This window comes from Notothenia rossii, assembly GCF_949606895.1.
Source record: "Notothenia rossii genome assembly, chromosome: 4".
NCBI lineage: Eukaryota > Metazoa > Chordata > Actinopteri > Perciformes > Nototheniidae > Notothenia > Notothenia rossii.
The window spans coordinates 50,315,657-50,331,121 of NC_136902.1; the positions used below are offsets into that span (position 1 = coordinate 50,315,657).

A 15,465-nucleotide genomic window follows, 5' to 3' on the forward strand; every position below is an offset into this window, starting at 1 on the left:
TCCTTATTGTTTTGTACCAGTTTTCCAAAATCAGTTCTAACTGCCGTGCCGTTTCTGGAAATGTGGCGGTACGGCTACACACTGTGTAAGTGGGTGCCAACATGTTCCTTTTTTAACTTTGATCCGGAGTGCATCTGCAGTGCGTTCTACAACTTCCCACGGTCCACTCCATACAGGTTGCAACAAGTTCATCTTGTGGATTTTTACATTTACCCAATCCCCTGGTCCAACAGAAATATTCGTCATGGCGCTGGCATATGCTTCCGCCTCAATTTTTCTCATATCTAACACTGGTTCTCCTCTGTATTGTGAGGTGATACCTTGTGGTGGATATTGCTGAGTGGGGCAATCTCTGGCCAAATGTCTACAATCACCACATATGAAGCAGCCGCCATCTCTTCTTCCTCTTGAGCGTTGCTTTCCTCTCCATTGTCCCTTTTGTTGATGCTGTATGGGAGTGTATACCTGAACTGGCGGCTGTACTTGTGTAGGAAGATACACAGGTATTTTCTGTTGCTGGAATTGCGTGGGAAGATACTACAGTGTTTGCGGCTGTACTTGCGTAGGAAGATACACAGGTGTCTGCTGTTGAAGATACTGCGGTGTTGGTGGCTGTACTTGCATAGGAAGATACACAGGTGTCTGCTGAACTTGGTTTTGTTGACATACACTTCCTCCTCCGCTTTGTTGGTTCTGCATTTGATTCTCTGGTTCTTCCTGAGTTTGAACTGTTGGAGGTGTCCACCCTGCCTTCTCTGCTAGTATGGCCATCTGATTAGCTTCAGTATCTTTCTCAGCTATCTGTAACTTCACGAGTCTCCTTGCTTGGATTTTATCATCCTCATCAAGTCCTGTTTTTTCCGCCTGGTGTCTGATATCGTGGTGAATGAGATGTTGTCTCCATTGTTCAGCGGGTTTATTGTCCAATCCCACCACTTCTTCCAGACGTGCCTGCACTGCTAGGGGAAGGGCTTTAATGACAGAGTTCTTCCACACCATTTCAATAGCTGGAGAAAGATCATGTCTTTCACCCGTGCAAGCCTCCCACACTTCTTCACATTTCTTCAAGAATGCATGCACGTCTTCCCCCGGCTCCTTCTTCAAGCTGCTGAGAGCATGAAAACTGCGTGTTGTTGGGTAGATGTGACGAATAGCAGCCCAATAATTCGACCTGATGTAGTTGAATGGAGTGTCATCTGGGTCATTTGTGCAATTGGCCTCGGAATCTATTGCTCTCACTTCAAGTCGTCCTTCAATCCGTCCGAGCAGGGCCCTCATGTCTACCAAGCACAGGTGGTCTTGGGCTGTGTATCTCTCCAGATCATTCACCCACTTCTGACCTCCTTTCGTGAGTGGAGGTAGCTTTGACACTAATGCTTCCATGTCCCTGTGAGTCCATGGTTGGTATTGAAATCCTCCTCTTCCAGCTGCTATCAATGGCATGGAGTTATATGCACCTGTTCTTTGTTCTTCTTGTTCTCTCCGTTGTCTATCTGCCATCATGTCCTGGAATCTTACATCTTCTTGTTGTCTTTCCGCCAAAAGTTGTTGGTATTTATCTTCCTCCCTTTGTCTTTCTGCAACAATGTCATTATGGGCTTCAACTGACTTTGTCTCTCTTCAATAATGTCATTATGGGCTTCAACTGCCTTTCGTCTCTCTTCAATAATGTCATTATGTGCTTCATCTGCTTTTCGTCTCTCTTCCATTCCTCTGTTGAGCTGCTCTTCCATTCTTCTGTTGAGTTCCTTTCCCATTATTCTGCAGAGTTCTTCCATTATTCTGTTGGATTCTTCCTCTCTTCTGCAGAGTTCCTTTTCCATTATTCTGCCGAGTTCTGCTTCCATTATTCTGCAGAGTTCTGCTTCCATTATTCTGCCGAGTTCTTCCATTCTTCTGTTGGATTCTTCCTCTCTTCTGCAGAGTTCTGCTTCCATTCTTCTGCTGAGTTCTTCCATTCTTCTGTTGGTCTCCTCTTCCATTCTTCTGCTGAGCTCTACCACATGTAAGCTGTTTGTCAATCCTTGGCTGGCATCTTCCAGATGGAATACCAGACTTGCAACCATAACTTTTCTTTTTTCAGCTCTGTTCATAGCAATGTTTTCAGGTCCATACCAAGAGGGTTGTCCGGCTTTGATCCATGCTTTTTCCTGTTGTAGGTATTCAGCATTCTCATGTTCAACTACAGCTTTTCTATGGGCTTCCGTTGGTCCAGGTTGATCATCTGCTGGAATCAATCCTCTCGTTTGCCACTGTTCTAACAGTTTCTCCATTTGGTTCCATGTCTTCTGTCTTTTACTTGAAACTGTTAAAGCATCCGATCTGATTTTTACCCTTTCCTTAATATCTGCAGTTGAGCCTGGCTCTGCGACTGGTCTCAACTTGGTGTCTTTTGGCGACATGTTTAAGTACTTGGATAATATTATTAAGTTATCAAAGATGAAAAACTAATCCTCTGAATAGTACCTTTGTATTCTTTATAAAGATATCCTCCGTCACCTGAACTTAACTTTAAAATCTTTTTTTTTATTTTTATTTTTTTAAATAAATTAAAATGTTGTAAAACTGAAATTGGAAAATCAAAATTAGACAAATTAAATGAACATTTTGAAATTATGCACATTTTAAAATCTGAATAAATAAATAAAAATGAACAGTGTATGGTTTTGACTTAGTAATATGAAAATAGGAATATGGTGCAAATCCAAATAAACCCTGTACAGTGTATACTCAAGTTTATGAAATTATGCAAATGTCATAAAATGAGTCAACTACAATACTTCAATTCAAAGAAACCACCTGTAATCTTTATCTGTGTGGTGAAGAATGTATTAACTGTAATACTTATTATGTCCGCTAGGGGAGCTGTTTTATTTTTAACTCCTCTCAAATGTATCAACTAGTACTTCCGGTTCATAAACCTGCTTCCGGTTTATTTCCCCAAAATAATAAAGTTCAAATGACTTTCTTTGAAAAGCATGAAAAACAAAACAACTCAATATACTCTCAACTTTCATCTACACCATCCCTGTGTATTTAATCAGTAATTACCGGTTGTATCTTTACTCAAACTATTTCACCATCTAGTAATGCCAACTGACTAGCTAACTAGCTTAGCATACACCTCATGTGACTGGGGGAAGGGGAACACTCAACATGTGCAAATTAAAACCACACCGCTTGACAATACAAAACAACACAATCTTAATTTATCTTAGCTCTAAATTCTATAGATGCTGACCTTAAAAGCTGATCTCATACCAATCTTTTACACAATCGTTTCGGCTTAGAACATCGCACAAAAATATACTTTTCGGCTAAAAAACTCCACACAATATACTTTATTAAACCAGACTACACCGGTTTAACACATCAAACATATAGACTACACGAATGGACCCAGTCCAGTGTAAAACAGATCAAGTCTGGTACCTCCCCAGAGGTATTTAACACAATGTGGATCCAGTCCTATACATGATAAAATCTAATGCCTTCTGAAGTATTATTTGAGTTATTTGAAGTATTAAAGTAACGTGTTAGGGCAGGAAAGTTCAATCTGGTATATTCATTTTAATGTCACCTTATATAGAATATGTGTTAAACTTGTGATTTCTGCATTGAGTGACTTCTGCCTAGCAGATACCAAGAAGAGGCCCCTAGGGTCTCTCTGTTAATTATCAATAGTGCTTGCAATTAACAGGGGAAGTCCCAGATACATTTTCAGATAATGTAGTTAAAGTCTTGTAGAATTAATGTTTATCTCCTACACATCCTGCAGGCCTGGAGACTTGGGTCACCCAGCAGTAACCAAGATAAACGTCCTTTTGAGCTTATCAATAAAATGTATTCATTCCTAGTAAGCTGACTTTGGGGTGAAGGGAAGTTCAGGGAAGCCATTAAGCCACAAGAACAATTAAACTTCTGTTAATCAACCAAAACTCATGACTTTCAGGGGACAGGACATTCGGACCTATAACAAGGGTCACTTCATAGAGAATATGTGTGTGTATTTCTTACTGTGATCAGATGTCCTGTATAATCATTTATCAACTATTCCTGTATTAGTGTTTTATTTGATTCCTCTGCTTTTATTCTTTCATATGTGGGTACTGGAGGGCTACAAACAGTGTGGAGAAATTAGCTTAAACATGTTTTATTACTCTATGGGAAATGGAAGCAGCATGTCAAATGATCAGGGAAATCTACTTGTTTTAAATATATGTGTGTGGTTGATTACTTTGTATTAATAATAGCAGTATGTGTAAAGGAAGCTGGAAATATGCAATGTGAAACCTTTTATTTGAAATAAAGATTCTGCAGGGAATATTCTTAAAGAACAATAGCTCTAGTGTCTGGAAGAGCTGCAGGCTAAATGAGTGTGCGGTACTTTTTACTGCTTGAGATCAGAGCTGATGTTTTCCTCTTGTTATTATTGTTTGAGGTTAAGGTAACTCACATGTGTTATTTGTATAATCCAACTATAAAAAACTATATCTTAAAACTATCTTTATAAAATGCCAAAAGTATGTGAAACTTGCAAGGAGGGGTTTGTTATCTCGAATGTAAGGGTCGCCTCTGGCTCGCGCTGATTGGCTGTCTTTTCTAAGTGGAGGACCCCTCGGGGGGGGGGGGCAGCCGCATAGCTCCTCCTGGGGTTTTGGATATAAGCCGATGTTTTCTTTAGACCAGCCTCTTCTTTTTCTTCAGGCTGACCAGGAGGGTAGGACAGAGATAGAGCAGGAAGTACTTCCTTTGTCTTTGTGTTTGTATGTGTATTTTGGGTTGTTACTGTATATCATTAAAGCAAGATTATTGTTTAACTTGTATTCTGGTGTTTCTTAATCCCTTCCTTTTTTACGAATTCACCCAGCTTAGCAAACGACACGCGGAGACGAGGTTGGTTTTCAACATCCTCCAAATCTCCAACACTTCCCAGAAGGTCTTAATCTGAGTAATATTCACATTACTCGGGCGGCGCCGAAGATACAACAGAGACAATAGAAACACTATATACAATCTCCACACCACTCGCAATCACCATGTTATCACAACAGATAAATCTACAAATCACTACCAACGCCTGCACCTAATGTAAGTTATTTTACAATACCGTTTTTGAATGGAACAGGTAAATGTCTCACCTTTCATTTAGGCCCAGCCAAAAACTCCAGCAGTGAGTCTGTATTCCGTCCTCCCTTTGTGCAACCTGGTGTGATGCTAGTTAGCTTGCAGCCTTCCCCTGTACTCAGCTCTATCCTGCTTCAGGCCCACCCAGGGACGCCAAATTGTAAGCAATTCTAGAACCCTGAAGGCAGGAGAGACTAAAAAGAGTCAAGGGAAGTTTATAAAAGTTAACAGCATTTAATTACACAAAAGATGCGGTGGTGTACAAAATGAAATGTGCGAGTGGAGGCGCTCTCCACATCCAACGACTGGTCAGTTCAGGTCAGGGGGTCGAAGAGATCAATTCTTGGCTTGCTCTTCCTGTTGTCATCTGAGGTCTTCTCCTATTGGCCGGGGTCGTCGGGGGGCGGGTCCATTGCAATTCCTGCCTTTTTCTGTAGCTAAATTGCATCATTCTGGTGTCTGTGGTTATTTAAACATTCCCTGCTACACATTATTCAGCGTCAATAAATGAGTGCTAATCCCAGTGTGCTCAGTGTACAACATCACATGTCATTTCACCTTGGTTCAAGTTTTGAAATCGTATGATTCCGCCAGATGCTAAATGCTAATCGGAAGTGACGAATTTTCAGAATAAAAGTGTTAAGCTAATAATGAGAACTTCCGGTTTTTCAGAATAAAACTGATTTAAATCAAATAGTGTATTTAATTCAAATTATGCCATATCAACATTGATTTTAATTTCTAACAAAGTGCACTGTCTTGATGAAGCATATGTGTGGGCTGGACCTGTATTTTACTGGAAAGGAGTGAGCAGAGGGTGGAGTTGTCGATTCTTGTTCTGTTTTCTGTGACTATTTTCCTCACCCTCTCAGACTGTCAGTTGTGCGTGCTGCTAAAGAGACGCGCTACCATGGAAACCAAACAATAGTGTAGCTGTATTAAAGTCTCAGTGGAAACAGTCCTGAGTAAATCTGATTTTGTCAGAAATCGGGAGAAATATGACCCCGGGAGGAAACCGGGAGAGGGCAATGAAATCGGGAGTCTCCCGCGAAAATCGGGAGGGTTGGCAAGTAGGTATGAGATGCACATCCCTGGTGTATACGTTGCTGTGTCAATAAAGATATGTATTTGTTAATTATTTGTCTTTACTAGTAACAATACACCTGGTTTATCGTAGCAAGCAGTGGAAACTCCCCTCAAGAAGCGACAATTGCCACCCTCACTCGCCAATTTCTTTTTTATTACAATACATTTTTAGTAGCCTACTATCATAAATATAGCACGTTTGTTTATTTTAGCAAACCACGTACTCCAAGTAAAATAGAATAGAAATTATAATTTATAATCTTTTTGAAAAATAGAGATTGCACATCAGTCCTGTGTACAGATCAGTTCGATAAAGTCATGCCTAAACAGCGACATTTTACACGATAAATACGGGTTTAAATAGCAGCATTTGCCACGGAAGGCGAGTGGAAGCTACCGTAAACCTTCTCATACGCTGGCATCTTGTGGCAACTCCCGTTCAGCAGCGGCAGATGCCACGGCGTAGTGGCCTCTGTGGCAGATGCCGGAAGTACTTGCCACTGCCACGAAATGAGCCAGGTCCTACTGAGAAGATGGCGCCCCCCAGGCGTTTTTTGTCAGAATGTAAGTACACGAGTTGAAGGACATTTTTTATTTGTAATACTGCTTCTGTTGAGGCGGAATCTCTGCTTCGCGCGTTCCTCTATGAGTTTGTTTTAAAAGAAGGAAAAGTCAAAGCAGCCAGGATAAGGGTTAAACAATAATCTGCTTTAATGGCAAAAACATACAATACATCACCCAATCTCCTATTCACCTAATCACGAAGCACTCTGCAGAGTACTCCGGGCTCAGGTTCTACCACCGTGTGATATACGTACCACGACAGCCAGTCAGAAACAAGAGCGCCGAGCAACAAAATGATCACAACATTTATAAACAGGTGGGGAGGAGTTTTGTCGCTTGATCTTCCCTAGCTCTTTGTTATTGGCGAGTTCACTTCCGAGCGAGCTAGCCAGTGAGTTGGCAGTGTTCCATTGGTCGGTTTCCCTTCTGGGCGGGACCCCAGGTAGTGAGTCAGCAGTTTGTTGATTCCATCTGTTGCTTCTGTGCGCGCGCGCGCGCGCGTGTGTGTGTGTGTGTGTGTGTGTGTGTGTGTGTGTGTGTGTGTGTGTGTGTGTGTGTGTGTGTGTGTGTGTGTGTGTGTGTTTGTCCCTCTGCCCTCAGGCAGATCCCCCAATCAATGATTTGGAGTCATGACAGAGGACTCTTTGACAGGACACATACTCATTCCCCCTAAACATCTTCAACACACACGCACATCCTATCATGTATCTTATCACACAACAGTCACCTGTTTTTCTCTATGAAGGCCATATTTGTAAATATCCAAACGCCATCGTCCCATGACAGTCACCGCATCAGTCAACCAACATAAGTTAATTGTTCTTGTGGCTTAATGGCTTCCCTGAACTTCCCTTCACCCCAAAGTCAGCTTTCTGGAATGAATACATTTAAAAATGAGAACAAAGGACTATGGCCTCGGTAACTGTTTGACTCAATTCTCAAGGCCTCTTTTGGGGTCTGTAGGAGATAAATCATTAATTCTACAAGACTTTAACTGCCTTATATCTGAAAATGTATCTGGGAATTCCCCTGTTAATTGCAAGGACTATTGATAATTAACAGAGAGACCCTAGGGGCCTCTTCTTGGTATCTGCTAGGCAGAAGTCACTCAATGCAGAAATCACAAGTTTAACACACATTCTATATAAGGTGACATTAAAATGAATATACTAGATTGAACTTTCCTGCCATAACACATTACTTTAATACTTCAAATAATTCAAATAATACTTCACTTCTCAAAATCATCTAAATTGATACATGTATTACACTATTTGTTCTGTGCTTGTTGGCCAAATTAGTTACTAAGGGATTGCTGGCTGTCTGATTTGAGGTAGCTAACCTATAAGGACCCACCGTGACACAGGTGTTACATGAGTCATGACATTTAAATGTTCTGGAAAGATCCTCATACAGCTTTAGCCTTGTTTTTATCTCAGGAAGTCCCTGATGCTGCGTTCACACCGGACGCGATGCGAGTATTCGCTTCGCGCTCTATTCGCATCATCGCTCGAGTTTTACCGTGGCTTGCAGTTTGTTTTATCGCGTTTTTCAAAACAGACATACCGTTGACGGACAGTTGAGGTTGTTTACACTTCCATGCAAGATCGTTTTGGTTATTTCTGTCCTTGACTATGGAGGATATAACAACTATTGCTGCTTTGTACCTTCTGTGGAAGTCCTAAAAACGTATCAACAAACGCCTGTCTGGGTTCACAATGTAATCAAGCGTCACACACAGTTAGGTGACTATCATTGTTTGATCAAGGAACTGCGCCTGGATGACTGCCGTTTCTCGCAGTATTTTAGGATCTTTTAGCTCGGCTTGGTGTCAGGATTTCCCGGATGGACACAAACTACAGGCGTTCCCTCTCAGCTGCGGAGCGCCTGTCAATATGTCTCCTGTAAGTTGCTTTGTTTTGTTTTTTATTAGCGTGTTAATATGAATCAAAAAATATTTAATGAATCTTGTCACAGCACTATGCCACAATCAATGCCACAGCACTATGGATCAAAATAAACTGTTTGTTGTTATTATTTAATTATAATAAACATTTGAAAAGGATGCTGAAATAACTTCCATCATGATAGTTTTAATGACTTTGTATACTGCAGGCAGTGTTGGGTATAACGCGTTACAAAAGTAACGGAGTTACAGTAATATATTACTTTTTGCTGTAACGAAGTAATGTAACGCATTACGAATGAAATGTGGGTAATATATTACCCGTTACAATGCTCAGTAACGCAGTTACAACACATTTTAACCCAAAATTAAATGGTGTTTTGTTTTTTAAGAATGTACTAACACAGCGAGACATTCCGAGACAAATTGTGCGGGTAGATTAGTAAACCTGGTGTTTACCCTTCAGGCTTCGCGTCGGGATCTTTGGGGATGCATAGGCATGCATTGCACCCCCAGTTGAATATTATGCAACCTCTATTCAAAAAAGAGAACGGAGCGAAAAATACAAATAAATAATTGTGTCAGGTGTGCGTGACCTGCTCTGCTGCGCCTGCATCATTTCCAAAGTGCTAACACAGCAGTGACACACATCTGTGGATAATCATTTATACGAAAATGGTTAAAGCAACCATCACTAAACGCCAGCAACACTGATCTACTGCAGACAGTATTAACAGGTCAGATGGGGACATCAAAACAAGTACCCGCCTGTACGGTGGGGTTAGGCGGTCATTTTGCCGCTCCTGGTATAAAAATAGACAATGGCTAGAATATTCATGTGAAAATAGTGCCATATTCTGCCAGGCCTGTAGAAATGTTGGGTCAAAAATAATGCATACAATAGCACAGATGCCTTCACTACGAATGGCTACAAAAAGATCTCATATCCCAAGCTTATCAAAGAGCTAATGTTGCAGCTGAAATGTTCTCAAGCTCACAAAGTCAACCTCACACGATGATGTGATACCAGTTTTCTAGCACAGTAAATATTCTCTTCCCAGAGTATATGATGGGACCAAGGTGATGATTTAGTACATGGTTTTAATAATACTTTTGCCTTTTAATGTTTGCCATTTCAAACCATGAGCTGGTTCAAATCATATTTGCCTTGATTTACAATATGTTCTCATTTGTTTTATCAGTACAGTTTTGAAGTTTTGTGCATTTCTTTGCCATAGCCCACTTTGGACTATAGGAAATATTTCAGGATTGCACTTTTAACTCACTTGAAATGTTCTCACTTGCTTGGTTTCAAAACATAACAAATGCCATAATCAGTTCATTGGGGACCATCAATGCTATTTTTCATTGCTGTTGCCGGACACTATTGCTCATGTAAACCTACTACTGCTGCGCCCCCTGTAATCTCAGATGCACCCTTAGTCATTTTGTTCTGGAACTGGGCCTGTACATGGCCATATACTAAACAAAATTCAGAGCCCATTCCGTGTCCTGTTAGTGTTTACTTCCTCTCTGCCTTCTTCTGGTGATTTATCTGACGTCCAGCGCTCCGTCTTTTAACCACTTTTCCTTTCTCTTTCTTGATCCTCCTTAGCAACCTTCATTATAGTCCTTGACAGTGGTCTGTACTGCTGTATTAACAACGTGTCACATGTTAAGAATCGAGTATTCAACTAAGCCGTGTAATACAAGTTGTTAGTAGCCTTAAGGGCCGACACAGTTGTTATGCTATACCACATTGCCCTTCACTGGATGCATAATGAGCTGCACTAAACTACATTTTAGCATTTAAAATACCTAGCCATTCTTTTGCGGTTATTTTAGTGAAAGTAACTCAAAAATAAATAAAGTAGTGTAACGCATTACATTTCAGAGAAAGTCATATTGTAATGTAACTTATTACTTTCAAAAGACAGTAATAAGTAATATGTAATATATTACATCTTGGAAGTAACTTGCCCAACACTGAGTGCAGGATAGCTTGTGAATTTACTCCAGGTGGAACTAATTGTCTAATCTGGTTTAACACTTGATTATATTTCACATCATGAATTCAAATCTGGAAAGTAACTAAAGGTATTAAATACATGTAGTGGAGTAAAAGTAAACCTTTTAATGTAGACAACTTAGTTACTTTTCACTACTTTTTCAGGGTATGTCTTCTTACAACTTGTTTGATTTATTTTATATATGTTTCTTTTCTTTTGTGCTGCAGGTATCTTGCTACAGGAGATTCATTCAGGACAATTGCCAATAGCTTCCGTGTTGGTGTCTCAACAGTCTCTACTATCATCCCTGATGTGGCCACTGCTATCTGGGGCTGCCTTGTGGAGGAGTTCATGGCTGTGCCCTCTACAGATGAGTGGAGGTCAATGGCAGAGAAGTTTGAGGAGCGGTGGAACTTTCCTCTCTGCTGTGGAGCATTGGATGGGAAACATGTTGTCCTCAAAGCCCCAGAGAACACAGGATCCCAGTTCTTCAATTACAAAGGAACATTCTTACTTGTTCTTTTGGTAGTTGTGGATGCAGAGCGTTGCTTTCGTCTCATTGATGTTGGGGGCTATGGAAAAACTAGTAATGGTGGCATTCTGGCCAACTCTGCTTTTGGTGAAGCCCTGAAATCTGGCTCCCTCCAACTGCCTGCTGGCCTGCCACTCCAAGCAGGTGACCACCTGGGACCCCTGCCACATGTATGTGTTGCAGATGAGGCCTTTCCTCTCAGGAAAAACCTCATGAGGCCATTCCCTGGGCGCAACCTTCCCAGAGAGCGCAGAATATGTAATTACCGTATGTCTCGAGCTCGGCTTGTTGTAAAGAATTTCTTTGGGATTCTTTCATCTCAGTGGAGGATGTACAGGCGTGTAATTAAGGTCCAGCCAGAAGTTGCAGAGAAGTTTGTGAAGGCTACCTGTATTCTCCATAACTTCTTGCGCAGGACAACCCAGGCAAACACACAGAGGGCCTTCTCAGTTGCTGATGTGGAGCCGCTGCCAGGTCTAGGAAGAATTGCAGCCAACAACTCTGCAAGAGAGGCCATCAGAGTTCGGGAGGTCTTCACATCATACTTCAATGCAGAGGGAACGGTCCCATGGCAAGACGACGTGTAATGCACCAGCACACATTAAAAGGCTCTTTTAAGAGCCACCCACACATACTATTGAGCAACCTCCTGCAACATTTCTATCCCAACACCAGATTTAGGTCACCAATTCATATAATTATATCTGCTAAATCCATGAATTATTGTTTTGTGAGGTAGTGCCACTTTCTGCTTTTTAAATGGCTTCATGATTTTAGGCAAAGCATATAATAGAAGTACATTTTGACTTTAAATGTAATAGAATTATGAAAATATGCAGTCTGTTATTGTGACGACCCCTCCACACCACGAGGGGTGCTGTCGGCTCTGTGTGTGTGTGCTTACAGGATCCAGTGCTGTGGGGCTGGCATTTGTCTGATGAGCTGCACCTGGGTCGGGGAGCCGAGAGCCAAACCAGATTCGCCCCTCGCTCTCATTCCTCTAGGCACTCTCTTCGTGCCAGCGTCGGGGGACCTATTGCTGGCTTCGTTTATTTGTTTAAATATAAAATAAATTATTGATATATTGTCGCACCTCGTCTCCACTCTCAGGTTTTGTTATAGAGAGGCGAAGTCCCTCCCCTTCCGGGAGCCTCCATGGGACCCCGGAAGCGGAAAATTATACATAGAAGTCAATGGAGAGAGAAAAGTTATCTTTTGATCCCGTTTGAATTGTGCCACGAATGACACATATGATGTTTGTCATTCTTAAACAATCATTTCCATGCAAAAAAAGTCACAGTTTGTCGTAAAACTGCTGAAATATAAGACTATGAATAATACGCAACTAGAAAGACTACAAATCCCAAATGCATTCTGGGTCGCGTAAGTGATGTCATAGGCGATAATGCTCCAAGACTGGTTGTGACTCGCAAAGCAAAGAGGAAGAAGAAGACTGATTTATTCCCTCCAATAAATATAAGAGATTGCTCCAATAAATTCACTTTTACAAGATGCCTGTGTGCTTTGTACGAGGTTGTAATCACAAAAGAGATCATACCACTTGCTCGTTCTATCGCTTCCCGTCTGATGAAAGGACCAGGAGTCGTTGGACCAAACATATCAGGTAATATACATGTTTTGCATGGAACATAGTCAAGTTAGCTACCTAGCTAGTAGCGAGCATGTTAGTTAGCATTATATTACATTACTTAGCCTTGTCATTTGTATTAGCCTTAACACGAAGTAAACCGAAATGTTAAACAGTAAGAGTATTCATGATGGTAAGTATTTTGTGAAACATTTGAAGAGTAGCCTATCGCCCCCTCCACCAGGTGCTAAGGGGGCGGGAGGTAGGCTAACGCAGTGGTTCTCAAACTTTTTCTGTCAGGCCCCCCCTTTGGAGAAAAAAAAAAGTCGGGCCCCCCCAAAACGAATAATCAGGCTCAGTGGCGGCGCCAGAGATTTATTTTGGGGGTGCTGTGGGGTAGCTTGACGTTTCATAGAGGGTGCTCAAACATTTAGGGTTTCCCATTAATGTACCGGTCGCTACAGTGGAATTTTCTACTGCAACAATCCCCACGCAAATACACAACGTACCCGCGACTGTTACAATGAAGGCTCGATATTCAGCTCACGGCATATAGGTGTAAGCAGGGATAAAGTGCTATTTTTATAGGTGGTGTGTGGACGTCACATAGGGGGGTCCGGGGGCAAGCTTCCCCGGGAAGATTTATTTTTAAATATTGAAGTTAAAAGCATCAATCTGGTGCACTTTGAGAGCGAAAGGAAGAGATCTATGGATACATCTCTCAACACCCATATGAAACAGAAATGTAAACAGATTTACTTTTTCTTGATGGATATTTTACAAATCACCCTTTTAAACTTTATTCTTGTTTTACTGTCATATAGTATTTCATACCTGTTTTTCATTTATTCTCTTATTTTTTTATAACTATAATGATCATATAAACGTGTGCCTCGGAAATAATTATTTACATTAATGGTGACCAAAACATTTGAGACCCACTGAGATAACACTGAGAGAGTCCTTTAGCTCTCAGTCTGACAGGAGAGGACTCTCCTCCACTTTGTTGTTTTAAAAACTCCTTATATCCGTTAGCGTAGCTCGCTAGCACCAGAAGCTAACAACAACGATCTCCAGTACCGGTGCGCTCTCTCTCTCTCACGCGCACACAAAATGGCTCGTTCCACACACACACACAGAGCCGAGCTTTAATGAAACAGAGACCCAGACGTAATAGTACTGTACTGCATCATATTATTTTCGAATCAATAATCTTTCAAATTATGATTTTTTTTTTTTTTTTTTTAAATCTTTTTTTTTTTTTTTTTATAACCATTTTTCCTCCTCGTCTCTCGCGCCCCCCCTGGCATGCCTCTGCGCCCACCAGGGGGGGCGCGCCCCCCACTTTGAGAACCACTGGGCTAACCCCACATTAGTATCAGCGATCTTTTCTACTTAATGCTATCTGCACAAATGGTTAACATTGACCATTAAAAGATCAGGCAGTTCAGGGAGAGTCGAAGGAAGGAAGGCAGGCAGCTTTGCATGACATTCTTCTGGATGTGTTTCATTGTGATGATAGTGAGAGTGAGTCAATCTGTTTGTTGGAAAGACAGTAGTTGAGTGATTACTGAGAGAAAATTATTAAAAGAGATAATTATTCAGTGTTGTTACTTTAAAGTGTTGTTACTGACCTTTTTCTTTTTTCTTTTCTTTACCTCACCTGTAACTGCTGAGACCCTGAGGAACAAGCACACTGGACTGACCTGCTCTGGCAACCTGATTTCCACTGTACGTAATAGTATTTGGTTATGGTATATTATTTATATACATCAAAGGCACAATGCACCCCCCAGAGACACACATGTATTGAGTGTGATATTTTGCATTGGTCATGTGAAATCATCTTTACATACTAGAAAACTGTAGGAGCGGCAACTTGTTTTGAAATTGAATTTTTAATATCCGATAATAAAGTTGATCTGTTTTCTTTATTCTTCTCTCTTCCCAGCTCCATCCATCACCATTCTCTGTTCCTGCAGGTCCTGCTTGCTAATCAATATTCATATTTTTTTACACAATTACAAATAAAGTCAATGTATTGTATGACATGAAGTTGTGCTTCATTCTGAGTCAATAATAAATTCATTCTGCCTTCAGCTGCAAAATTATTGTGGACTGCACTGACATCCATGTAGCTGCCCCCCAGTAAGATGAACCAAGCAAAGTTGACATACTCAACATACAGCTGTACTCTTAAGTTTACATGAAGAATTTGTGAAATATTGGTAATAACAGGTTTAAATGATTATTAGTAATTAATTATATAATTTTCTCATCGTAGATGAGCAGACAGGGAGCAGATGAGAAAAGCAGAATATGCAGCTGCCATTTTCCACATGGAAAAGAGAAAGGGCCAAGTGTATTTGAGTGGACAAAAGAGAAATCCCAAATACGAAAAATAAAATTATACAATTTACAGATATGTATACAAATAAATATATATCCTATATACACTATCATGTATAATGATGGTGTATGATGTAGAAGGAAGTGTGGTAGATAACAAGTAAATATAGAGTTACATACAGATCCATGTTACAGCAAAAGATGGAAAAACTAAGAAGCACGCAGTATAATAATAATTACACGCAACAATTAAATAACTGCTCAGCATCTCCACCACAATCCCAATCTGCTGTGTCCTGTTTTC

The 15,465-nt window shown here is 40.8% G+C and overlaps 1 long non-coding RNA gene across 1 annotated transcript; it reads left to right on the forward strand.

The window, feature by feature from the left end:
- The first annotated feature begins 14,015 nt into the window (after positions 1–14,015).
- LOC307034738 lies at positions 14,016–14,867 on the forward strand. Its single transcript, XR_013806982.1, has 2 exons — positions 14,016–14,543; positions 14,764–14,867. It is a non-coding gene; the product is annotated as an uncharacterized lncRNA (long non-coding RNA).
- Positions 14,868–15,465: the final 598 nt, after the last annotated feature.